The sequence below is a fragment of the Canis lupus genome, chromosome 38, assembly GCF_048164855.1.
Source record: "Canis lupus baileyi chromosome 38, mCanLup2.hap1, whole genome shotgun sequence".
NCBI classification, from domain to species: Eukaryota; Metazoa; Chordata; class Mammalia; order Carnivora; family Canidae; genus Canis; species Canis lupus.
In genome coordinates this window covers 20241354-20266751 of record NC_132875.1, presented here as the reverse complement: position 1 = coordinate 20266751, position 25398 = coordinate 20241354, and the positions used below count along the sequence as shown (strand labels likewise).

The 25398-nt window shown below is 34.1% G+C and overlaps 1 long non-coding RNA gene across 5 annotated transcripts in view; it reads left to right on the top strand.

Annotated features, from left to right (window-relative positions):
• Window positions 1–15464, top strand: part of LOC140626657 (uncharacterized) — a 65789-nt gene extending 50325 nt beyond the window's left edge. For 3 of the 5 annotated variants that reach the window (XR_012025706.1, XR_012025708.1, XR_012025705.1), the window contains 2 exons: window positions 11213–11299; window positions 15163–15462. This is a non-coding gene — a long non-coding RNA (uncharacterized lncRNA). Of the gene's footprint in view, window positions 1–11212; window positions 11300–15162 lie in introns of all 5 variants that reach the window. The other 2 variants (XR_012025707.1, XR_012025709.1) reach the window with 1 other exon arrangement.
• Window positions 15465–25398: the final 9934 nt, after the last annotated feature.

Genomic DNA, 25398 nt, shown 5'->3' with positions numbered 1-25398 from the left:
ACTATTGACATATAAAAAAGGTTATGTATAATTATTAAATACTGAGAATTTTTTTGTTTGCTTTAAATTCCTCTGTTCCAACCTATTTATCCAACCAACTACGTATTTTATGCTTTGTAGAAAATTACCTATAAATATTTGCCACCCATCTTCTTGTAGGCAACTTTATTCTTATAACCAGTGGTAGATTATTATTATTATTATTATTATTATTATTATTATTATTTATTATTATTATTATTATCACTGACATCGACACCTTAAATTTTCAATTCATAAGCATTATAAGAAATAATAGGTATTTAGGTAGGCAGTGAGATATGTGCCCCAATAATATTTAAAAAACTCTAGCAATCTCTAATTTTTTGGTAACAAAATTCAAAATTCCAACTGATCTGAACAATTATTACTGTTTCCATTTCTTAACCAGAGTGACAAAAGCTTAGCATTTATAATAATTATAAAAAGAGGGGCACCTGGGTGGCTCAGTCAGTTAAGCATCTGCCTTTGGCTCAGGTCATGATCCCAGGGTGAGCTCCATGTCAGGCTCCCTGCTCAGCGGAAGCTTGTTTCTCCCTCACCCTCAGACTCTCCCCCTGCTTGTGCTCTCTTGCTGTCTCTAACAAATAAATAAATAAATAAAATCTTAAAAAAAAAAAGTAAATATAATTATAAAAGGACAGGAGGAGATAACAGGGCAATTCTTTCTCCTGAAATTCATTTACATATTTAGATTCCAAAGACATGTATGTGAGTCCATTCTGATATTTAGAATTAAAAATATTGTATTTCAGTTATCACTTATGAAAACATGTTTGTGTATTGATAAAAGCATAGAATAGCAAATAGAATAAAATAACAATCCTATGTTAACAATGCTTATATAGAAAATAGGAATAATAAAACAATTTCATATTCTGGAAAATTATAAGCAAATTATATATTACAATTTTAAATTAATATAAATCTATACAAGAGACTAGATAATGAACGTATTAAAATTTACACCTCCAGTATGTAAGATTTTTTCTATTCAGAATTTAGTATTTATTTTTTAATAATAATATTTAATAATAATATTTTTTATTTTTAATAATAAATTATTTTTTATTGGTGTTCAATTTGCCAACATACAGAATAACACCCAGTGCTCATCCCGTCAAGTGCCCCCCCTCAGTGCCCGTCACCCATTCACCCCCACCCCCTGCCCTCCTCCCCTTCCACCACCCCTAGTTCGTTTCCCAGAGTTAGGAGTCTTCATGTTTTGTCTCCCTTTCTGATATTTCCTACCCATTTCTTCTCCCTTCCCTTCTATTCCCTTTCACTATTATTTATATTCCCCAAATGAATGAGACCATATAATGTTTGTCCTTCTCCGATTGACTCACTTCACTCAGCATCATACCCTCCAGTTCCATCCACGTTGAATCAAATGGTGGGTACTTGTCGTTTCTAATGGCTGAGGAATATCCCATTGTATACATAGACCACATCTTCTTTATCCATCATCTTTCGTTGGACACCGAGGCTCCTTCCACAGTTTGGCTATCGTGGCCATTGCTGCTATAAACATCGGGGTGCAGGTGTTTCATTGCATCTGTATCTTTGGGGTAAATCCCCAGCAGTGCAATTGCTGGGTCGTAGGGCAGGTATATTTTTAACTCTTTGAGGAACCTCCACAGTTTTCCAGAGTGACTGCACCAGTTCACATTCCCACCAACAGTGTAAGAGGGTTCCCCTTTCTCCGCATCCTCTCTAACATTTGTGGTTTCCTGCCTTGTTAATTTTCCCCATTGTCACTGGTGTGAGGTGGTATCTCATTGTGGTTTTGATTTGTATTTCCCTGATGGCAAGTGATGCAGAGCATTTTCTCACGTGCTTGTTGGCCATGTCTAGGTCTTCCTCTGTGAGATTTCTGTTCATGTCTTTTGCCCATTTCATGATTAGATATCTATTTCCTTATATAATAGAAGTTTAGTTCTTTTTGCGCCCTGATCATTTAGACGCTATGACCTATCATCTGACCAAAAAATCCTTATTATTCTGTAATTAAGATAAAACTAGAATGATGACAGGTCACATTTTACCAATTTAAAAAAATTTACCATTTAATTCTTCAGAGTTTGAACATTGACTTAAGAATATTTTGACAAGTTTTATTTTTGACATCTTTTTAAAAGTAAACAACTTTTGAACAACTTTTGATTTATTAACTACAATGCAGTCACTCTCTGTATTTCAGTAATATATAGCGATATATATATGTAATACACTACAGTATAATATATATATATATATATATATATATATATATATATATATATATATATATAATCTTGCTCTGGAAGACCTCAGTTACCAATGATCTGAGTTTTAATTTACTTTTGATAAAATGGCAATTCAGATAAATCTGAAGCTGTTTATTTATTATTTTGTTTTGGTGTGAAAAATTACTTCCTCACTGATGGCTTCAATAATTCTGTGGGGTATGTGTTTTAATATTTGAAGTCATGGACAATGTATAGTTTTAGGCTTATGACTATTATTCTAAAACAAAATAGTAATCTTAACACCATTAATTTGGACATGTAGTTTTGTACCTGAAACAGTCCTGAGCTCTTAATCAGCAATTGTGCATTCTGGTTCTCTCTGCGGGAATCGAAAGAGACCAAGAAATGTATCATGCACTCTAGATCATCTCAATTCTTGGTAAGGTGTGAGATTTCAGAGGTTCTGAGTAAAATGGAACAACATCAGGGCAATGTGGTTGCTAATATAAAATGTTGAATGGTTTTCAATAGAAATATCTATAATAGAACTAAATGATTATGATGGAAATTAAAACCTCAAAGGTTATTCAGTTTCAGAATTTTTATTTTATAGTAACAAAGGCCACTATTTCTCTAATACTAACACTCAGAATGCTTTGAATATTCATTGGAGTGCTTTGTGTCTGCTTCAGAGTGTTATATATATATAAAACACTCATATATATATATATATATATACATATATATAACTATATATATTTATATTCTCAAGTCGATCACATATTACTGTGGGAAAGGAACTTCTCTAATTTTCTCAAAGAAACAGCACATAGAGCTTATCTCAAGAGCTTTTACATTTGCATAGGTGGATTGATTTATTTTAGGGACAATTTGGAATTCTGTTATTCTGAATAATTAATCTAGCTACTGGCTATTTCAATAATGTGCATTTATTAAAATTTAGGCATGGAATCAAAATTTAAACTAATGAATGTCTATTCTCATGTGCTTTTATGTTGTCAATCCATTGCATGGTTTGCTACATTTTATGTTGCAGAAACTTAAGAAATAACATCAAAATAATGAGAAACATTTATGCATTAAATAATAAATGGAAACCATAGGTATTGTATAAGTTTCCATTATAAATTGATTTCTTAATAGAGGCATTTTTTTAACTAAAGGAGCAGGTATCAATAAGTTGTGATCTATTAACTTGGTAAAAGAATCACATTCCTTTAATGCTAACAAATATTGTGTGATTCGATTCAGAATATTTTCATAGTTGATAATACAATCTGTGGAATTGGAAATAGAACCTGAAAACCTGGATTAGTGGTCAAAATTTGCTTCTGAGGAGTTGCCAAGGTTGTAAAAACAACTTCCTAGGCCTCAAATTTGTTTAAAAATGGTGCTTTTGAGTGAGGTTTGGTTTCAAGATCCTTAAAGATTTATAGATTCTAATGCTATTTGAGATTAAGAATGTGAACTCTAGTAATGATATCCCTCTTTCTTAAAATAATCATCCCTTGGCATTTTATGACTTTTTTTTCCCATACAAGTTAGCCTTTTCCTTGTTCCTTGTTTGCAACTGAAAGTATAAAAAATAAGAGCAAACATACGACTGTAACTACTGTGTATGTGGCATTAAATTTTACCTTTTTTTCCTTAAAGTATAATAGCCAAGAATATATTTGTTTCACTGCAAGTACATTGGTTTTACCTTGTTTTTCACATGCTATTTACAAAATTGGAAGGATTCAAACTTGTGATTTTATCTGGCCACCAAAGTTCCATTTGTTCAGATTTTCAAAATACTTTTATTGAACCATAATTGATTTACAAAAACCCTGCACATATTTAAAGAATACAGTTTGATGAAATTGAACATTTGCATACATCCAGGAAACCATCACCATAATCAAGGTAATAAACATATTATCACCTCCATCTATCTATCTTTAAAGGTTTCCATATGTCCCTTTGTGTGTGTGAGATAAGAGCACTTAACAAGAGATCTAACCTCTTAAATTTTTAAGTGCACAATACCGTGTTGTTAGCTAGAAGTACATATTGTACAGGAGACCCCTATAATTTATTCATATTGCATAACTGAAATTTTATACCCATGAACACAACTCCTCATATCCCCTGCCCTAACCGAATCTCTGGCTACTATTATTCTGTTTTCTAGTCTATGAATGTGGCTATAGTAGATAGCTCATAAAAGTGAAATAATGCAGTATTTGTCCTTCTGAGACAGGCTTGTTTTACTTAACATAATGTTTTCCAAATTCATCCCTGTTTCTTAAATGAAAGAATTTTCCTTTTTTTAAAGGCTAATATGCCACTGTATGTATATATGACATATTCTTTATCCATTCATCTGTTGATGAATATTTAGGTTGTTTCCTGCAATGAACAAGGAAGTACAGATATTACTTTGAGATCCTGATTTCAATTATTCTGTGTAAATACCTAAAAGTGTCATTGCTGGGTCATATGACAGTTCTATCTTTAATTTTTTGAAGAACCTCTCCATATTATATTCCATAATAATTGCACAATTTTACATTCTCACCACAATGTACAAGTATTCAAATCTCTGTACATCCTCACTAACATTTATTATATATATTTTTGTGTAACAGCCATTCTAACAGGTGTATGATGATATTTCATTATGGCTTTGATTTGCATTTCCCTGAGTGATGTTGAGCATCTTTTCATATACTTGCAGCCATTTGTAAGTCTTTTTTTTTGGTAGAAATATCTATACAGGTATTTTGCCCATATTTTATTAGGTGTTTTGGATATTTATTTATTTATTTATTTATTTATCATTTATTTATTTATTTATTTTGCTGTCACATTGTAGAAGTTTCTTATATAAGTATTAAGTCCTTATCAGATAAACAGCTTGCAAATATTTTCTCCCATTTTGTAGATTACCTTGCATTCTGTTGCTGTTGCATTTATTGTGCAAAAGCTTTCATTTTAAAGTAGTCCCATTTATCTATTTTTACTATTATTGTTTTTGACGACATATCCAAGAAATCATTGCCAAACCAGTGTCAAGAAATTTTCCTGGTGATTCTTTCTAGAAATCGAGTTTTACATTTAAATCTGTAATCTATTTTTATTAGATTTTGTGTAAAATGTAAATTAAGAGTCTAACTTCATTCTTTTGCATGTAAATATTCTTGAATCCTTCATCATGTGTTGAAAAAAATTGTCCTTTCCTCACTCTGTGTATTGACATCCTTGTCAAAGATGAGTTGATAATGTATGTGTGGGTTTATTTCTGGGCTCTCTGTTCTATTCCAGTGGTCTGTATGTCTGTCCTTATGTCAGTACCATATTTTTAAAACTATTGTAACTCTGATATATTTTTAAGTCAGGAAATCTAATGCCTCTAGTTTTGCTTATTAAGATTGCTTTGGTTATTCCAGGTCTTTGGAATTCTCTATAAATTTTAGGATTTTTAAAATATATTTGTAAAAAAAAAGCCGTTGGGATTTTGATGGAGATATGCACTGAATCTGTAGTTTCCTTTGAGTAGTATGGACATTTTAACAATATTAAGTCTTCCAATCCATGAACATGGGGTATCTTTGGTATTTTGAAGTGTTTGGCATACAAATCTCTTACCTCTTTAGTTAAGTTTATCCCTAAATATTTTATTCTTTTACAACCTACCAAGACTGATTCATGAAGAAATAAATCTAAACCAACCAATAATGAGTAATGAGACTGAATCAGTAATCAAAAACTTCCATCTAAATTGTTGGTTAATATTAGAGAAAGTGGGGAAGATCAATTTTTTTTTAAGAGATAGGTGTTTTATGTAACTATAAATAACTGGCATTGATTTTTTTTTTAAAGAAGCATGCTTTGTTATATAAACAATAAAAAATTGAAGTAAAACAGGATACCCAACTACTAAAATCAGGGTCCAGTTGACCTGTTTTTGATATTAAAAATAGAGTCAACATATGTTGACTCCTCAAAATATGTGTATCCTTATAAATGTCATGTATTTTAAGTTTGCTTTTTGTTCAAAAGTCTCATAAAGCAAGCATTTTTTCCCCTTAAGTCAAAGTGAGGAAGTTGGAGCTTAAGATGCCTATAAGACCCAAAATTTGTGATTTATAAAGTGGCAGATTTGGTATTCATTCCAGAGCCTCCTGATTACCAATCTAGGCCTCTTGTCCCTAACATGCATACAGCCTTCCTAAGTGGATTCCAACCACTCTCATCACCTTCCTGCTGCAACTGTCCCCAACGGATCAATGAAGTACATTTTGTAAAACTATAAAACTGCAAACCCTCATAGTCCTCTTACTTGTCAGCTTTTTAAAAACTTCAAACTATCTATATGACTTTGGGAAAATAAGTTGTGATTCAATAGGGGAATCTGGAAACTAAACGCCAGTTAATACTTTACACTTCTATCACTGTCATGGCAGACAGGACACACAGACATACACATAGACACACACATATTTGGGAATATAATTTTGTATTGTGTTAAATTTTTAAAGCCATATATTGTGATAATCAATGTACTATGTTTTAAATTTGGAATATAGATAACATTAACCATAGGTGATTTATAACACTGTAGGGATTATAAGCATTAGTATTATAACTAATATTATTTTAGTATGTGCAATTTATTAGGTACTGTCCTAAATATTGCACATACATTATGCTCCCTCAATTCTCATACAAATGCTTTAATAGTGATAGTCTCATATGTATGTTTAATGAAAACAAATATGATAAAAGGTTAGTATCCAAAATATAAAAAAAAACTTATACAACTCAACATCCCCAAATCAAATAACCCAACTAAAAAATGGGCAGAAGACACGAAAATACATTTCTCTAAAAAAAAGACATATAAACGACAACCAGACACATGACGATGCTCAACATCACTCACCATCTGGGAAATCCAAATCTAAGCAACAATGAGATATCACCTCAAACCTTTTCAAAAGACTAAAATCAGAAACAGAGGAAACAAGTGTTAGTGAGTATGTGGAGGAAAAGGAGCACTAATGCACTGTTATTGGAACACAAATTGGTACCTACTGTGAAAAAACAGTATGGAGGTTCCTCAAAAAATTAAAAATAGAATTATCATATGAGACAGGAATTCTATCACTGGATATTTATCCAAAGATTATGAAAACAGTAATTTGAAAAGATACACGCACTCTTATGTTTGTTGCAGCATTATTTACAATAACTAAATAATGGAAGCAATCCAAGTGTCCACCGAAAGATGAGTGGATAAAGCATGGTATATATTTACAATAGAATATTACTTAGCCACAAAAAAGAATGAAATCTTGCTATTTGTAACAATATGGATCAATCCAGAGGGTATAATGCTAAGTGAAATAAGTCCGAGAAAGACAAATACCATATGATTTCACTCATATATGGAATTTAAAAAACAAAACAAATGAACAAAGCAAAAAAAAAAAAAAAAAGGGCAAGCCAAAAAACAGACTCTTGACCATAGAGAACTGGACTGAAGTTTACCAGAGGGGATGTGGAAAGGGGGCGGGTGTTGAATAAAATAGGTGAAGGGAATAAAGAGTACAGGTATCGTGATGAGCACTGAATAATATGATTCAATAAGTGTTGAATCACTGTATAGTACACCTGAAACTAATATAACACACTGTATGTTAATTATACTGGAATTAAAATTTTAAAAAAGAATGCAAAAAATAGAGCAAAGAGTGGGGACAAAGGCACATGAGCTGCCTTCTGCTGCTGCAGATCCAGAGCTTTCATAATTAGTTATGCAAAGAGTACAAGAGCAACTGCAAATACAGAAACCAAGCAGGAATTGGCTTGCCCTAGGGACCTGGCTTGCCCTTAATACTGAGTCTCCCACATGCCTAATATGGCATTCACCAATGAATATCAATGTCATTGTATATTCTTGGACTGGGCTGATCAGAAGGAAAAAAATATTGATATATGAAGATAATTCTTGGAATGCTAGCTTCACCACATTGACTAAATTATGTATGTATAAATTGTCCCTTTGGGACAGCCTATAGCAGATATTCTCTCCCTAGTTTTCTCAGTGTATTACTTTCCTAATAATTTTCATTGACAAAGTCTGGAATTAACTATGTCTCAAAACATTTGTAATAGTTGTCCACAAAGCAGGATATGGATATTTTTCTTCAGCAAATGCTATGCTTGAGTATAAATGAGTGATTGCAAAACTCATTAAGGAGTATCTGTGGAAGTGACAACTTTAAAGAAGATTCTAAACAACTCTAAGAAGAAGAAAGTACTTTGGAGAAAAATCACCATAAGGAACATGATTTTTCATAGTGCCTACTTTTTGCTCCCAAGAAAAGATGGAATTTACAAAATAAGAGCTAAAAGATGAGATGGTAAAGTAAAACTTGCAGGTAAAACACCCACGAAGATGGCTATAATCAAAAGAATGGAAAATAACAGGTGTTGGCAAGGATGTGGGAAAATAGGGATCCTGTGCACCTGCTAGCAGGAATGAAAAATGGTTCTGCTGCTATCAAAAGTCATTTGGCGATTCCTCAAAAACTTAAACATAGAATTACCATATGATCCCAGCAAATCTACACCTAGCAATACAACCCAAAGCCCTAAAAACAATGGCTCAAAGAAATGCTTGTACATTGATGCTCACAGCAGCACTATTCACAAGCCAAAATGTCAGTGTGGAAACAACCCACAGGTCAATGAATGGACGGACACAGAATGGAATGTTATTCAGTCATTAAAAGAATTAAATACTGCTTCAAGCAAAAACATGGATTAATCTAGAAAACATTATGCTAAGTTGAAGAGGCAAGATACAAAAAGTCACATATATATAAGATTCCATTTATATGAAACATCCGGAATATGTAAATACACAGAGACAGAAAAGCAGATGGGTGGTAAGTATCAGCGTCCAGAGTGGGAAGGTAAATGGGGAATAACTGTTTAATGGGTATGAGGTTTTATTTTGGCATGATGGCAAAGTTTTGGAACTATTTAGAAGCAGTAGGTGAATGGCGTTGTGGATGAACTCTGTGTGTGTGTGTGTGTGTGTGTGTGTGTTACATTTCCTGTGTTTTTCTATTTGAGCTATAACTGACATATAGAGTATTATGTAAATTTAAGGTGTGTGACTTGTTGATTGATTTAATACATTTATATCATGCAATGTGATTAGCATCATAGCATGATTAGCTAATATCTCACATAATTATCATGTCTTTTTTGTGGTGAGAACAATCAAGATCTAGTTTCTTGGCAAGTTTGAAGATAATAGGTTAGTTTTAATTTGGCCTTATTCAACTAATTAATGTAAACTTGTTTTCGGTGCAGAGAGGCATGACAATTTCTTTAAAAAATTCTAATGTCACGGGTAAAACTTAGTATCTCTAAACTAAATTCAGACTTCTCAAAAGCTCATTTCCAACTCTTCCTTCAATAAAGAACAAGTGATTAAAGTGTACAATTGCACAATCAGCTGACAAATAACAATCAATCTATACAACATATTTAAGAAAGGGATTAATCTCAACATAGTACAAAGATGCTAAAATTAGCTTACTTGTGAATAATTGTTTGACATCTTGTAAATACAAATGCAGTTACTAATTTTGCTTAACCTTTATGATTATGGGTTTTGGATAAGGACATTCAACTTTCTACTAGAGAAAAACTCTTCATATTGGATTATGAGTGACATTTTAAAATTATAGTGTTAGAATTTTTATAATAATGATAAATGCTTATTTTGAGGGTAAAAATAAACCCATATGACAGGTAAAAATCCAAAGAATAAAGTATCATTTTAAATTTCACTATCAGGGTGCCTGGGTGGCTCAGTTGGTTAAGTGTCTGACTCTTGATTTCTGCTTAGGTTATGATCTCAGGATTGTGAGACTGAGGCCCATATCTGCCTCTGGCTCTGCACTCAATGTGGAATCTGCTTGAGATTCTCTCTCCTTCTGCCCCCAACCCCCTCTCAAAATGAAAAAATAAATCTTAAGAAAAAGTAAATAAACAACAAAAAAAGAAAAAGTAAATAAATCTCACTATCAAGAAAGTTACTTAGCATTTGGTAAACATGACTTCAGATATAAGGTATGAGAGTCACAAGAAATATGTAGAGTGAGAAGAATAATACAACAATATTTGTCACAGAATGGTCCCAAACCAGTTTTTTTGGAAAACCTAAAAGCATATATGTACATACTCATGACTTCTGATATTACAAAGAATTGGTATTTTTAATTCATTATTCATTATTTTAATTATATATATTCATAAGTAAACTTGTATTTATTTTATTTTATTTATTTTATTTTATTTTATTTTATTTTATTTTATTTTATTTTATTATTTATGATAAGCACACAGTGAGAGAGAGAGAGAGGCAGAGACACAGGCAGAGGGAGAAGCAGGCTCCATGCACCGGGAGCCCGACGTGGGATTCGATCCCGGGTCTCCAGGATCGCACCCTGGGCCAAAGACAGGCGCCAAACCGCTGCGCCACCCAGGGATCCCTAAACTTGTATTTCTAAAATCTAACAACTTTAGTGATATCCTGCCCAACAATCTAGTCTCCTTTCATTTAAACTTAGAGTTTGGAAAAAAATAAAAATAAGAGTTTGGGAATTATTTCTCTATTATTACATCCCAGGTATGAATTATGTGTTTAGGGGTACATGTTGTCCTGAAATTAGTGCTTTTGCTGCTTTCTAGGTCAAGTTTAGCTAGGATACTTGGAGTTACACACAACTTCAAAATCTCAATGGTTTCATTTTTACTTATACTACTTAAATATATTCGTAATATATATTTATATATACTTATATATCAAGGGTGTCCCTGGAATTCTGCTTAACACTGTCATTATCCTTTCTCAGGTACCCAGGATAATGGAGAAGTCACTATCTGAGTGTTGCTGTTAGTCAAGGCAGAGGAAAACAAGTACTCTGGAGAGCCTCACACTGGTAACCAAGTCCTCTTTCTACACATGAAACACATCCTTTTCACCCACAGCTCATTGGCCAGAGGTAGCCCCATGGCCCCATCTGGGCACAAAATAGTGATGAAATAGAATCTTACTCTAAACCTAAAGGGAGAAGTGGAATATTCAAGATTCCAGTAATATCAATAACCACGTGTGTCTCTTTCCTCACTGGCCTCAGCTCTGCTGTGCCTCACCTTGTTTGATTCCTTAACATGTACTGCATCTGAGGCTGCTCACAAATACACCTGCCTAGACACAGTTCTCATCTAATATGGCTCTACTCTTCACATGTCATGTGGAACTCAGGTTTCTTTCAAGATTGATAATTTCTATGCTTACACTTAGGAGGTGTAGCATAGAACTATGGGCACTATATTTCCACTCTGGAATTCTTTAGACCTTTCTGTAATGTTTATTTTCCATCTTCCCCATGGAGTGCCAAGGACCAAGATGAATGTATAGTGTTGGATAATTTTCAGAGATCCTTTGGTCCTTTGCCTAATTGCACCAGTTAAAACTTCAGTAAAAATACTGAATGAGAGTAATGGGAGTGAATATACTTGACTTCTTTTCTTTTTTTAAAAGATTTTATTTATTTACTCATGAGAGACACACAGAAAAATGCAGAGACCCAGGAAGAGGGAGAAGCAGACTTCCTGTGGTGAGCCTGATGTGGGACTTGATCCCAAGACCTTGGGATCATGACCTGAGCTGAAGGCAGACGCTCAACACTGAGTCACCCAGGTGCCCCTATACTTGACTTCTTATTTGTACCAGGGGAAAACATTCAGTCTTCCACCATTAAGTGTGTTCCCTAAGATTCTTTCAGTGTGTCTTTATTGGGCTGAGTAACCTTAGTTTTTAAATGGACTCCAGAAAAGTGTGGCATTTTCAGATCATGTTTTTTTTTTTTTTCTCGGTGATTGGTAGGAGTGACATCCTTTTTAGTTTTCTATATACTAAACAGAAACTAGAAATCTAAAGGTATCTTCTCACATCCAGCATATTCTTGTCATTCCTCTCAAATATATTGAATATTTATAGATTATACTGGAATCCATTTTAAAAATATACTCTATAAATTTTTTAAACTGTGCAAGTTGTAGAAGTTGAAAAATAATTAATTTTCAAATTAAGAGAAGGCTTCAAGCTTAACCTAAATCTTCAGACTTTGAACTAGAACTTATCTTGAATTTACAGGGCAAAAATAAATTGTAGAGACTCTATTTCTGAAGAAGAACAATCGATTCCAAACTATCTTTCTTTAATAGGAAGCTATAAGTTGGTCATAGGGTATAAAACAAGATTTTTTTTTTAATAATTTACCTCTAGTAGCATAATGACCACAAATTTTTGGTAGTGCAAAACAAAAACCAAAATATAAAATCACCCAAAACAAAACACATCTTCAGCGTCCTAACTCGGGAGCAGCTGAAACATGAATTAGCTTCTTAAAACTTTTTCCACTTTCCTTCTTTTTTACATGAAAATTATCTCTATTTGGTAATGTCAGTTAACATTTTATGCTATCATGCAATGTTTTCTTTTAGTTTAAGCTTGAAGCCCTCTCTTAATTTGAAAATTAATTATTCAATGTTTCCTCTAATAGTAGTTAAAGTCTTCTTTCTAATATTGCTAGGCCTGTGTCCATTCCACTCCTATTTTGTTGGACCGTTACCGAAAGATAATAAAACTGTACTGCAGGGAAACATTCCAAATTGGCCACAAACCCCTCCTTCTATGTCCAGCATCAAATTAAGAATAAACACAGTAAATGTCACATTTTACCAAAACGGTACAAGGAAATGGTAGTAAATGTAGTTTCCTTGACCACCTCTCAGGGTGGTCTTTATCTTTATCACAAGATAAAGGTTAGTATTAGGTAGTGTATGATTACAAGTTCTATTCCCTGCAATGATATTCCACTAGCCAGCACACTTGACATCAACCTTAGCCTTGTGTCTGTGGCCACTGCCATGTGAGCGGACCTAAGCTACGTTCCTTCTGGGTGGAAGTTCCTAGAGCCTCTCTTTCCCCCTTCAAAATTTCTAGTGATGTCCAGAGAGTGGATGAGTCCTGAGGAAGGACAAAAATAATGTAGGGAAATTGTGAGAAACATGAATATGAAGGAGAAGCTTTTTTGATTACATATCACTGAAATTTGAGAGTTGTTTTTACTAAAACATAAACAAGCTCATCCAAATGGTACAGGAAAATGTCATTATTTTATAAACAAAGGAACACTGGTTTTAAATGCTAGCCAAATAAGATTCTAGCACTGACCACTAGAGGATACTGCTTATCTTTAATCCAGAAGCTTCCAACCTTGGTTTACAGAACTCCAGAGTTCTCTAGAGGCCAAAATAGGTAGAGGTGGGGGTGGGAGGGCTTGTGAGGTAGAGGAAGAGTGGACTTCACGTGCATTTCATCCATTTTGGTGTTGCTTTGATCAGCCATTCAATACATTGAGATTCTGTGTAAGATTTTAATTAACCAAATTTGGCTCCTCTTAATTTATTATAATATGCCCTGTCTAAAATAAGACTATGTAAACAGAAAGGGTACAGTAAGCGGAGTATCTTTAAAAAGGTAAAACTCAAAGAGGAAAAATGTTTAATTGCGTCTGCAGCCTTGTCTGTTAGGACAGCCCTACTCAGCAGATACAGACACCTCTGGCCTCAAGTGCTAATTGCTACCCTTACTCAACTATCACTTTTTTTGTGCTTTTCATGAAGATTTTTCTCATGGGAGTATCTGTTCTGATTAAGGGAAATGAATGTGACACTTTCCTTGAGTGTTAATTTCTCTTTATACATTAATGATTTGTCATTTTACATTTTTCGTTATATATTAATGATTTGTCATTTGGCCAGCAGGTCAGTCTTCTGTGAATTTGGCTAATATGAGCCAATCTCACCAGAGTCACACTCCTTCAAGTATGTGCAAATACTACAAACAGATCCCAGAATTTAACCATATCTCAATCTGCAACCCTGAGGCCCTGTGTGGACAGGGAGCCAGATTATTTATGTGACAGGCATCACCTCTACTTCACTGGTCTGTATGTTGAATATGAGGCTGTTTTGTTTGTTCTTTCTTGTGGTAACATTTTCCCTACATTTAGCACAATAAAAAGACTTGAGAAGCTTACTAGCTCTGTTCTCACCAGAATATAAATTTCATCAGGAAAGTATTGGACTTTGAGAATATATGCTTTTTTTCAGAGTACTAAGCCACACTTTAGAAGAGATTTATGGTATCTTTGTGCCCTGAACAACTGCTGGCACTTCTAAATGTCCCTAACCTTTCAAGAAAGCAAATTTAGCATCAGGAAACCTGGTTGCTTAATTCAGCAATTTCAACTGTACTAGGACTTTTTATTAAAATTAATATTTTAAATACTAAAAGTGATGTTATTATTTCCTGCAGTGCTACACCTAAATAAACCATAATTGTAACACTTTATGCTTCAGAAACAAGCCATAGAAGAAGATACGTAAATACCAGCACACATTATGAGATGAGAATTTTTCACAGCAAAATTCCAGCCATGGAACTATTATGTAAAAATATATATATAATTGAGGCAGCCTGGGTGGCTCAGCGGTTTAGCGCCGCCTTCACAGGGCGTGATCCTGGAGATCCTGGATCGAGTCCCACGTCGGGCTCCCTGCATGGAGCCTGCTTCTCCCTCTGCCTGTGTCTCTGCCTCTCTCTCTCTCTCTCTGTGCCTCTCCCTCTCTCTCTCTCTCTGTGTGTGTCTCGTGAATAAATAAAAAGTAAAATCTTTATTTTACTTTTATATATATATATAATTGTGTGATTACTGTTTCTCTCTTTCAGATGAGTTTCTAAAGAGTAGATGAAAATGGAAACTAAATATCCCTCTGCAAAAAACTGCAACCAAATCCCAAATTCAGGATCTCATAAGTTAAAATTTAAGACATCATTTGAAACCTTTAGAGGAGGCAAACTGCACAAATGAAAGCTGAACTTTATAAAACCAAACAGCACAAAACAAAAACATCCTATTTTTTTTCAATAATCCTTTATCATCATTCATTTAAACTGAATTTGAGCTTAATAAATTTTACCCCTGCAATGTCTAGGAAGGAAAAAACACCCACTGGTAAATCTGTACTCGATAGACTTTGGGTTTTTTTGTGTCATAATACTCCAATTCCTTTCTCTTTTTGTCAAAAACTCCAAAGTTGGAGCCCCCTTTGGAATGATATTGTTTTAAATATTTCTCTAGCAAGGCATGTTTCATTAGTGATAGCCACAGTCTTAACTGAAAGTTGAGTAGCCCTGGATTTTATCTAAAATATAATGACAACAAGCAATAACAAAAATCACTTGTCCTGGACATATAACTTTCTATCACTTTTATCCTCTTTTTCTGATTCTCTGTTATACAATGAAAAAGAATTTTAATTGGTCCACAGTTAGAACGCGTTGGTCAAATGCTCCAAATTTGTTTCTTTTCTAAAAAATGATTGTTTCCTGTAATTTCGATCATAATCTTTTATCAATATATCTCGTTTTTAAAATATGTCATGGTCAAAGAAGTTGAAAAATATGCCACAAAATTAGGATACCCATGCACAGAGGCATTCCTAGGTTAACATATCCTGTCAAACAGGTAGTACTCTGAGGAATATATAAAATCATAAAGTGTTTAAGTGTTTTTTTAAACCTAGAACTAATTCTATTTTCTTTCTCCAATGTTTTAAATTCATATATATCTCTGCTTAAAGTCATTTGATTCTTCATACTTTGACTCTTGGATTCAGATTTTCTTCTTTTACTGATATGGACTCTTCGATTGACTTTAATTCTATTACTTACACCTCAGTTAGGGAGGTGGTATTTATTTTTTTCTGGTTGAGGGATAAGATTAACCTTGCATATGAAATGTGGTATTTTTCAATAGTAGTCTTCAGTAGTAGTTCTGAATTAGAAAAAGAACTGGCTCTTCACACAACTGCTTGATGAGAATTGCAGTCTGTAATGCAATGCACTGTATTGCTCTACATTCAAAAAAGAACATGAATGATTGCATTTGCAAGTCAATGAAGAGAGTGACATGTGAAATTCTTTGTTATTAATGTTCAGCTAGATGGTCATTTACCTTAAAGAAGAAAATTTTTAGAAAATTGAAAGAGTAAAAATGCAATTCAGAAGAATGACTATTTCATCCAAAAATAGCTCAGGAATATATTTATTAGAAAAGCCCAGAGATGCATTAAAAAAGGTCCACTCCTCTTGATACAGAGAAAATCAAATACTCTATGTGTAAAGAAGCATTTTTCCTTATACATAAAATCTTTTGATTTCAGCATGCTGTTATCTACATTTAACAAGCAGAAATTAAACATGAACTAGCCACAGAAATTCTCCTGGTTCTTTTATAAGCATTGGTACAACAACTAATTAGAAAATCTCTCTCTCTCTCTCATTTAAGATTATATTTATTTATTCATGAGGGACACAAAGAGAGGCAGAGACATAGGGAGAAGGAGAAGCAGGTTCCCTGCAGGGAGAGCCTACCGAGGTATTGGATCCCAGGATCCCAGAACCCTGGGACCCCCGAGATCATGACATGAGCCAAAAGGCAGATGCTCAACATTTGAGCCACTCAGGCGCCCCCAGAATCTCTTATTCAGAAGAATTATAGGGGTGGATAATGTCCTGTACTTGGGTGGCAGCCAGAGAGAGAAGATAGATGCTTCCACCTGAAACATTTCAGGAACTTTATATAAGATGTCTATAAAAGTATATATTTGTAAAGATAGACGTTGGGTCCCAACATAAATTTTAGTAGATTAAAATTGTGTAAGGCTTATAATAGTTCAGACTTTAAGTATTTGTAGCTTCTCCATGAAACTTCTTGGAGCCTTGGAAAAAGATTTATGTTTAATATAAGTATTTTTGGTATATTGCAATAGAAAATATAAACTATCCTTTTAAAGCATACATTTATTTATTCGCTTTTTATATACAGTCAATATTCCTAAAATTCTTATTCTTTCAAACATGAAATTGTTAAAAAGATGGTGGTTTGAACCATGGTCATTTTTACAATGTTAAAGTGTGTAGTAAGTCTTCCCACTTGTGAGACTGTTTAATTGAACTGAACTTTAGCCTGTTTGGACATTCTGTACATGTGTACAAATATAGAATATCTTAGTGACCTAGGATGGGGAAGGATTTCTTAAATAAAAATTCAGTGAAGTAAGCCTAGTTACAGAAAAACTAATACTGCGTGATTCCACTTATATGAGGTATACAAATTAATTCATAAATTCAGATTGTGGAAAGGTGGTTGTCAGAAGCTGAGTAGAGAGGAAAAATAAATTACTAACCAAAAGACACAAAGTTTAAGTTAAGCAAGATGTATAAGTTTATATATCTTTTGTATTACATTATGCTGACAGTCAGTGATACTGTATTATACATTTAATAGTTGGTTAAAAGGGAGATCTCATATTAACTGTTCTAACCACAGTATAATAAAGTTTAAAAAATGAACTTTGCTTTTGAAAAAAGCAAAACATAATGCAAAATATTAATAAGATTATAACAAAATATTTCTATTTAATAAAGCATGTCACAAAGTTAATAGAAAGATAACAAATTTAAGAAGATATTTGCAATGTTTAAAACTGAAACATGATTAATATCTAGAATATATGAAGATTTCTGCAAATTAACAAGAGGACACTCAAGAGAAAAATAAGCAAATTATATAGATAGGCAATTTATAAAAGGAAACCCTTAAATAATAACAATCAAGTACATTTCCAAAAGAATTAATATCCAGACATGCAAATTAAAATAAAAAAGATATAATTAATATATATTAGACTGTTAAAAATTAGAAAGTGAAAATTTTAGTTGTTGGTGGATAATGGGAATAAAAGCCTGATGTGCTGCTGGCTGGTCAGAGTGTAGAGAACAGCTATTCTGGAAATCAATCTACCAATGTTTAGGCAAATTAAATGTAGAAATATTTATCATATCACAAAGAAAATCCCCATTGTTCCACAGGGGATATGTAAAAGTACATTCATTGAACATGATTTGCAGCGCAGGGACTTGGAGACTATATAGCTTTTCGTCATCAGAGAATGGATAGATATAATGGATGTGTACCATGAAGTATTTTAAGCAATTAGAAGCAATGAATTACATGTACATATGGCAATAGAGTTCTGTTCCATGGGGAAAAAAATAGGTGAGAAATAATAACAAACAGGAAATGAAGGGAGTGGGAGATACAGGCTTCCAATAAGTCATAGAGATGAAAGGTACAACATAGGGAATGCAGTCAATGGTATTGTAATAGTGTTGCAAGGTGACAGATAGTAGATCGTTTGTGGAGAGTATGGCATACTGTATAGAAAAACTGAATTACTATGTTGTACATCTGAAACGAATGTAACATGTGTGCCAACTATGATCAAATAAAACAAACATTGGAATTAAATATGTTCCCATAAAATAAAAGCACACATTTTATTAGAACATACATTAATAAAAATATATATAATTAACACAAAATAATGGTGGCCTATTGTAGTAGGAGAACTGGTGGGTATGTACAGATTGACCTGCAAAAAACAAAGGAGTCATAAGACTAAAGAAAAAGGATGACTAGTCCAGCTTGACAAGAAAGGGTTTATTAAGGAGATTTATAGATGCCTATCTTGTCTGGTTACTACAAGTTGAGATCTCCACAACCACCTCCAGTAAGACCTGCTTTTGTAGCCATTGACAAGGTTGGAGATTACCCAGGAGGGAGAATGTTGGAGAATCGGTGTGTGCAATAGTCATACCAACAGAGCAGATCAAGAAAGGTTATGCCCCGACAATATACTGATGGGTGTAGTTAGACAAAAAGAAAGAATATGGGAAGTAGAAGACTGTGCTTAAGAAGACTTCAGGTCACAGAGAAGTCATCTTGGCTGATTTGTCCAAGATGGCATTAGTCTGGTTCACACAGAGCCCTGTAAGTCTTGAGAGGTTCTCAAATAGTCAAACAATTGAGGCTTATATGCCATTCTGAGCTAAGGAGAAGGGTCTGGGGGCCTGGGATGTCAAAGGAGAGGAAAACAGTTCACAGGAAGATGAGAAGAGCAAAAGTTTGGTAAACAAAGTTTTGCCATGCCATGCAGATAAGTTTCTCCAATGTAAAAGGTTATCTCTGGCAATAGCTCTCTTCCTGGTATGGGTAAGTGCTTATAGAAACCAAAATATAAATCGCTCCTTTCAAGCAGCCAAGGATATCACAGCTAAGACCGGATATTGCCTGAAGCAGCGCAAACTGATAACACCCAGAACTGATAACCAGGAAGCCCTTTAAAAAAGGAGGACTTTTGCAGCAAATGGTCAGTCACCAAATGCTGACCCTTTCACATCTGACCACATCAAAAAGGGAGCTACTATTCCCTTTGATGAGAGTCCCACTGGTCTCTGAACATAGAGATTCTCTACTGCTTGAGCATAATAAGGAGCACTCAACCTCGAGCTGACCAGGACTGGACCGAGGCCTCATATCCACTGAGCACTCATGGACTGACTTCATGTTTGGTGCCTTAACTTCTTACCCCTTTTGTATCTTGTTTGTGGTGTAACTTTGCATTGTGCTTTGTTTTGTGTGACTTGTGTATGAAGTCAAGTTAGATGCATAGTGAAATGGCATTGAGTTTGGAATCCTGAAACTGTCATGCGATTATGTTAACTTTGCTGTATGACTGAATAAAGCTGACGTTTGTGGAAGGACACACTAATGGGTGGGTCTTCATAGCATGCCTGCAACAGCCCCCTATCCAACTTCTTTCAAGCAGGGAAGGGGGAAGTAAAAGCTCTTCTTGAGTCTGTAAAGTCTGGGTTGTCTTCAGGTCAAAATAATCCCCATGTCCAAGTGGCACATCCCAGATGGCCTATCCTGAACCCCCTCACAATGATAAATTGACATAGCTGAAGTAAAAATATTATATGATTAAAAAATAATTAAATGTCAAAATCTTTAATATAGAAATTTAGGAATATATGTTCATTCCTATGCTTGCCTTCTTTTTGCCTGCATAACAATATAACAATATAGCTTTATACATATATCTCTGCAATGTTAAGTTTTTTCCCTAGGTGTTTTATATTTTTATGGCTTATGAATAGGATTTATGTCAATCATATATTCCAACTCATCAAATATGCCATATATAGAAAATCATTTATTCTATCTTTAAGGATTTTTAATCAAATATAAGTGAATTATTTTATTAATTCTAAGAGGTTTCATTAATTCTCTTGGATTTTATAGGCAAGTAAGCATTCCTTCAGTAGAAAATATAATTTGTGTTCTTATTTTCAATATTTATGTGATTATTTTCTTTTTATAACTGAATTGTTTTTGAAATATCAAAGCTATTTTGAGCAAGCCATCACCATTTTGTTACTCATTTTCATTTTCAATATTTATATGGTGTTTGTTTTTCTTTACAAGTGAATTGTTGGGGAACATAAAAGCTATTTTAAACAAAAAAAGTGCTTTTTGCCATCAATGCCTTTTCTCTTATCAATTTTTGGTATGATTTTGGCTTTCATTATGAGACTAATATTCATTGTCATATTATAAAAATTTCCTTTTATTCATAGTTCATAATGCTTTTTCTTTGCTAAACATATAATTTTCCTGGCAATAATCTGATGTGACTAACTGAAGAACTCTGAGATAGATATACATTTTTAATAGATAAGATTAAAAAACCTATAGAAATTATTACATAAAGTGGACTATTATACAACATGACCTCAATTGTGTAGGATTTATGGGTTCCCCTAAATTTACTAAGGGGATGGAGAGAATATTAGTTTTTAACTGCTAACCAACAAATTACTAAAAGCTTATCTTAAAGCAGCACACATTTATTATCTTACCTTTTCCGTAGGTCAGAAGTCCAAGCATGGCATAACTGGATCTGCTCAGGATGTTGGTAGGGATGCGGTTCTTATCCAGGACTCATGGTATTCTAGGCTCACTGGTTGTTGGAAGAATGTATTTATACATAGTTACACAAATGAGGTTCGCCTCTGTTCAGAGACAATTCTCAGCAACTAGAGGCTGCCTGCAGTTCCTTGGCCTGTGACTCCCATTGGCAGTTCAAATATCAGCGTTTCCTTTCTTCTAGACTAGCCACAAAACACTTCTCTGATTTACTCTTCTGTGACTGGTTGTAGAAAACTTTCAACTTTTAAAGGACTCATGTGATTAAGTCTGGCCGATCTGGACAATTTCCCTATTTTATTTTATTTTTATTGTTTTTAAAATTTTTATTTATTTATTCACGAGAGACACACAGAGAGAGGCAGAAACATAGGCAGGAGGAGAAGCAGGCTCCTTGCGGGGAGCCCGATGTGGGACTGGATCCCGACTCTAGGATCACACCATGGGCTGAAGGCAGATGATTAACTGCTGAGCCACCTGGTGTCTCCAATTTCCCTATTTTAATGTCTAATTGTGGCTCTTTATTACATCTGCAAAGTCCCTTTACAGTAATGCTTAGATAAATTTTTGACTGAATACCTAAAAGAAGGTTTGTGGACACAAGAAGCTGGGGTTCTAGGGTACCACCTTAGAATTCTACTTATCACAAGTTATGTAGGATACTCTATCAACACTGAGTGATGATTCTGTCACATATGAGATGCTCCCTTCATTACTCTTACAGAGAATTTTATATGTTCTTTGCCTTTGTAAGAAGCCACTTGACGGGGGACTCTTCAATATTAGCAGAACTAAGTTCTTTCTCAATTTGGTTTGTAAGATACATTCACTTATCTTTCCTCCTATTTATTGTTAGTGATATTAACATGTGTCATTTGTTTAGAGTGGGGTTTTTTTTGCCAGATTTCTCCCTAAATTTGCTATTTTTTCTTCTCATACTCAGTTGAAATTGAGTCACTAAATCCTGCCCAGACTCAAGGGGAAGTAGGTTAAACTCTCTCTAGGGATGGGTTGGAGAAAATGTATCTATACATATTATTTACAATCTTTCTGTAAGAATGACTTGTCCTCTGTTCTTATTTACTTATTTAAATCAACATGGACTCATAAATGTTTATTTTATTCTTTGTGTTATAATCCATTATTTTAATATTTATTTTGTTGCTCAAGCTTTTCCGGCTTTGACAGTTAGGAGCTTGTTCAATTTGGCTTCTGGGTAGAATTGGCCTCCTGGGCATGAGAATTCCATAGTCACACCTGACTGCACACTCAGAATGCCTTCCTTATGTTTCTAAATAATTTTCTCCTTTCCAGTTGAAGTCTGATGGGACAATGAGGCATTTGCTAGGGACTTAGAGACTCAGCTCAAGCACATTCCCTCTTTCTGCCTTCTCTTTCTTGGCATATGCTCTCCATGCCTTACTCCCACATTCTTTGAACCCGTGGGCATGATCTGGCTTCCTCCTTCATCTGGTGCTTGGAGATTATGCTGGAATGTGAAGGGCCTGCATTCTGACATTGCACTCTGCCCAACAGGGACTTAAGTCTTAAGAAAGAGAGAGTTGATATTGTGTGTCATGGCCTGGAGTGTGTCAGTGGGGCATGGCAATAGCCGTTCCCATCTAAGCTGGTAGCACCACATATCTGATAGGCACTGAGCCTGAGACTATGTCCTGGGTACTCATATACCCTTATAAATGTAAATGGTCCTTACAAAAGGATGACTTCTACTCAGGTTTCAGGGCTTCTCTAAAAACAGCCAGCTTAAAATAATCCATATGCCAAACAGGCATATTTTGGTGTGGCAAAATATGATCCCTGTTACCTCCCATAATTGGCCTTCTCTCACCCCCAAAATCTGCTATTTCAGAGTTACTTCGTTTTCTTGGATTTTTCCAATGAATACAGGAGGTATACATGTTATTAAACTTTCACTTGGTCTTCTTCTATTAATCTTACATCAACATAATTATTGGAGCAGCCAAAGAACCTAAAAGGTTGTTTTTAGAATATAGTAACTTCAACCCGTTTTTCAGAGCTTCTCTCATGTTTCTGTTTTTTTTTTTTTTTTTTTAAGAATTACCAGTGTAAAATAATCCCTCTGCCAAAAAGCCATATTTTAGGGTGACAAATTCTGCTCTCCTTCAGTAGGATTCTGTTTTTAGTCTAAAATTAATGAACTGACATATCATTTGGTAGTCAATTGGCTGTATGTAATAGAATATGTATTTAGAAGCGCTTAAATAATAGAGGTTTCATTTTCTTATAGCAAGCACAATTTCCAGAATAGTAGGTCTAGGAAGTATTCAGGAGTTTCAAGATGTCAAGGCTGAGTCAGCTTTTCTATGATTCTTTTGATCTCTTCATCACTGTCTCTGGTATCCAATCATTCTTAAACATTATGCAAATCTTACTGAAACAGGGAAGAGTTTTGAAATTTTTTAGTTTATTTTTACCTTATTTATCCATACACCAGGATTCTGCCTATATTATAGCAGGATTGAGGCTGAGAAAATATTTAGCATTTTCAGCCTCCATTGTGAGAGGTTCAACTCCGAGAAGTAAATAAGGCAAACTGTTGATGAGGAACAAGAAAGAGGTGGCAGTGTGCGACAGCTAGCACATATTGGATGTGCAACAGACCTGTTGGTAGTTCAGAGTGCCTGAGCACCCAGGGATTCAGGAGCTGAGCCCAATACACACTACATAAGGTGTCTATTACTTTCTCTTTCAGTCCATCTTTTATATCTTATTATGCATTCTTGATTTTTATTCTCACAGCAGAGAATGTTTTGTAGGACTATTAATAGAACCATAGATTTTTGCTTTCCAAATGCAGTTGAATTTTTTTCCCCTGAGCTTCCAATTAACAATTCCACAGAAGACCTTTAATTGTCCCTGATGGAATGATATTTACATGACTTGTAGTATTCGTTTTTGTCAGAGTAGGGCATTATGATTGACTAGGCCTGTTATATGCCTACCACTGTGGGTTAATGGGGAGGGTGAAGTTGGGATAGAAAAATAAGGGAATATAATTCACAATTTCATCAGAGGTATTGACAAGGTTGAAGGTGTTTTCTCTAAAGGAATTTTTTTCTAATACATTTATTGATTCAATTTGGTGAGTTTCAGTTGTTAATTAGATTTTTTTAACATTGGATTTTTAGGTTCATTACATCCTTTTCATCTCAATCATCATTCTCTTTATTTGTTTTATTTCTCTTCTGGTTCATTTCATCTATCTCAGTTTTCTTTCGTATAAGCTTATTTCATAGAGTACATAAAAAAGAGATTTTTAGGGGAACACAATGCAGAAGTATAATAAAATTGCATTCACTGTCTCTAGTTTATAATCCAAATCCTTCCCATTACATCTTGAGTAAAAAGTTCTATATTACTTCATGTTTTTCAAACTGCTTTCACCGGTCTGGTCTTATAATGCTTTTGATTTGCATTTCCTTTTTTTAAATGAGAAGAGTTCTGACCCTAACAGATTTGGTGATTATTCTCATCTCTGCATGGTAGCATTTAAAAGCTACTTTAGGTTAAAATCATTAATGAGAAGGCAAGCAAACTAGTATTCACATGGAGAGAGTGGGTGAGGAACGGTGGTGGGCAGACCAGAGTAGATGTTGGAGCTCCAGCAAGCCCAGGAAGCCTTGATAAAAAGGGCTGATGGGTGAAAGGTGAAGTGGGATCCTATGAAGCAAGTAGGCAAGAGATGGAAGTAGAGGATAGGCAGTTGGAACTGCAAGTGGTTAAGAAGATAACTGCATGGACATAGAGGATTGGTTAGAACTGATTTCAGAAAAAGTAACTTTATATTAACAACAATGGAAGTTAAGCTTCTGACTTTCAGAAAATGGAACTTAAAATATGGAAATGACGCTAGCTAGATGAACACTGTGATGAGGTTTTCAATGTAAATATAAAAGATATATGTATATATATATACAAAGATAATATCACTTAAATGTGTCTTTAAAAATTAAACTAACATTTAATTTTCTCTTAACTATTCTGTCTAAAATAACAGTATCTGCTTTGTATCTGTCTTACAAAATATC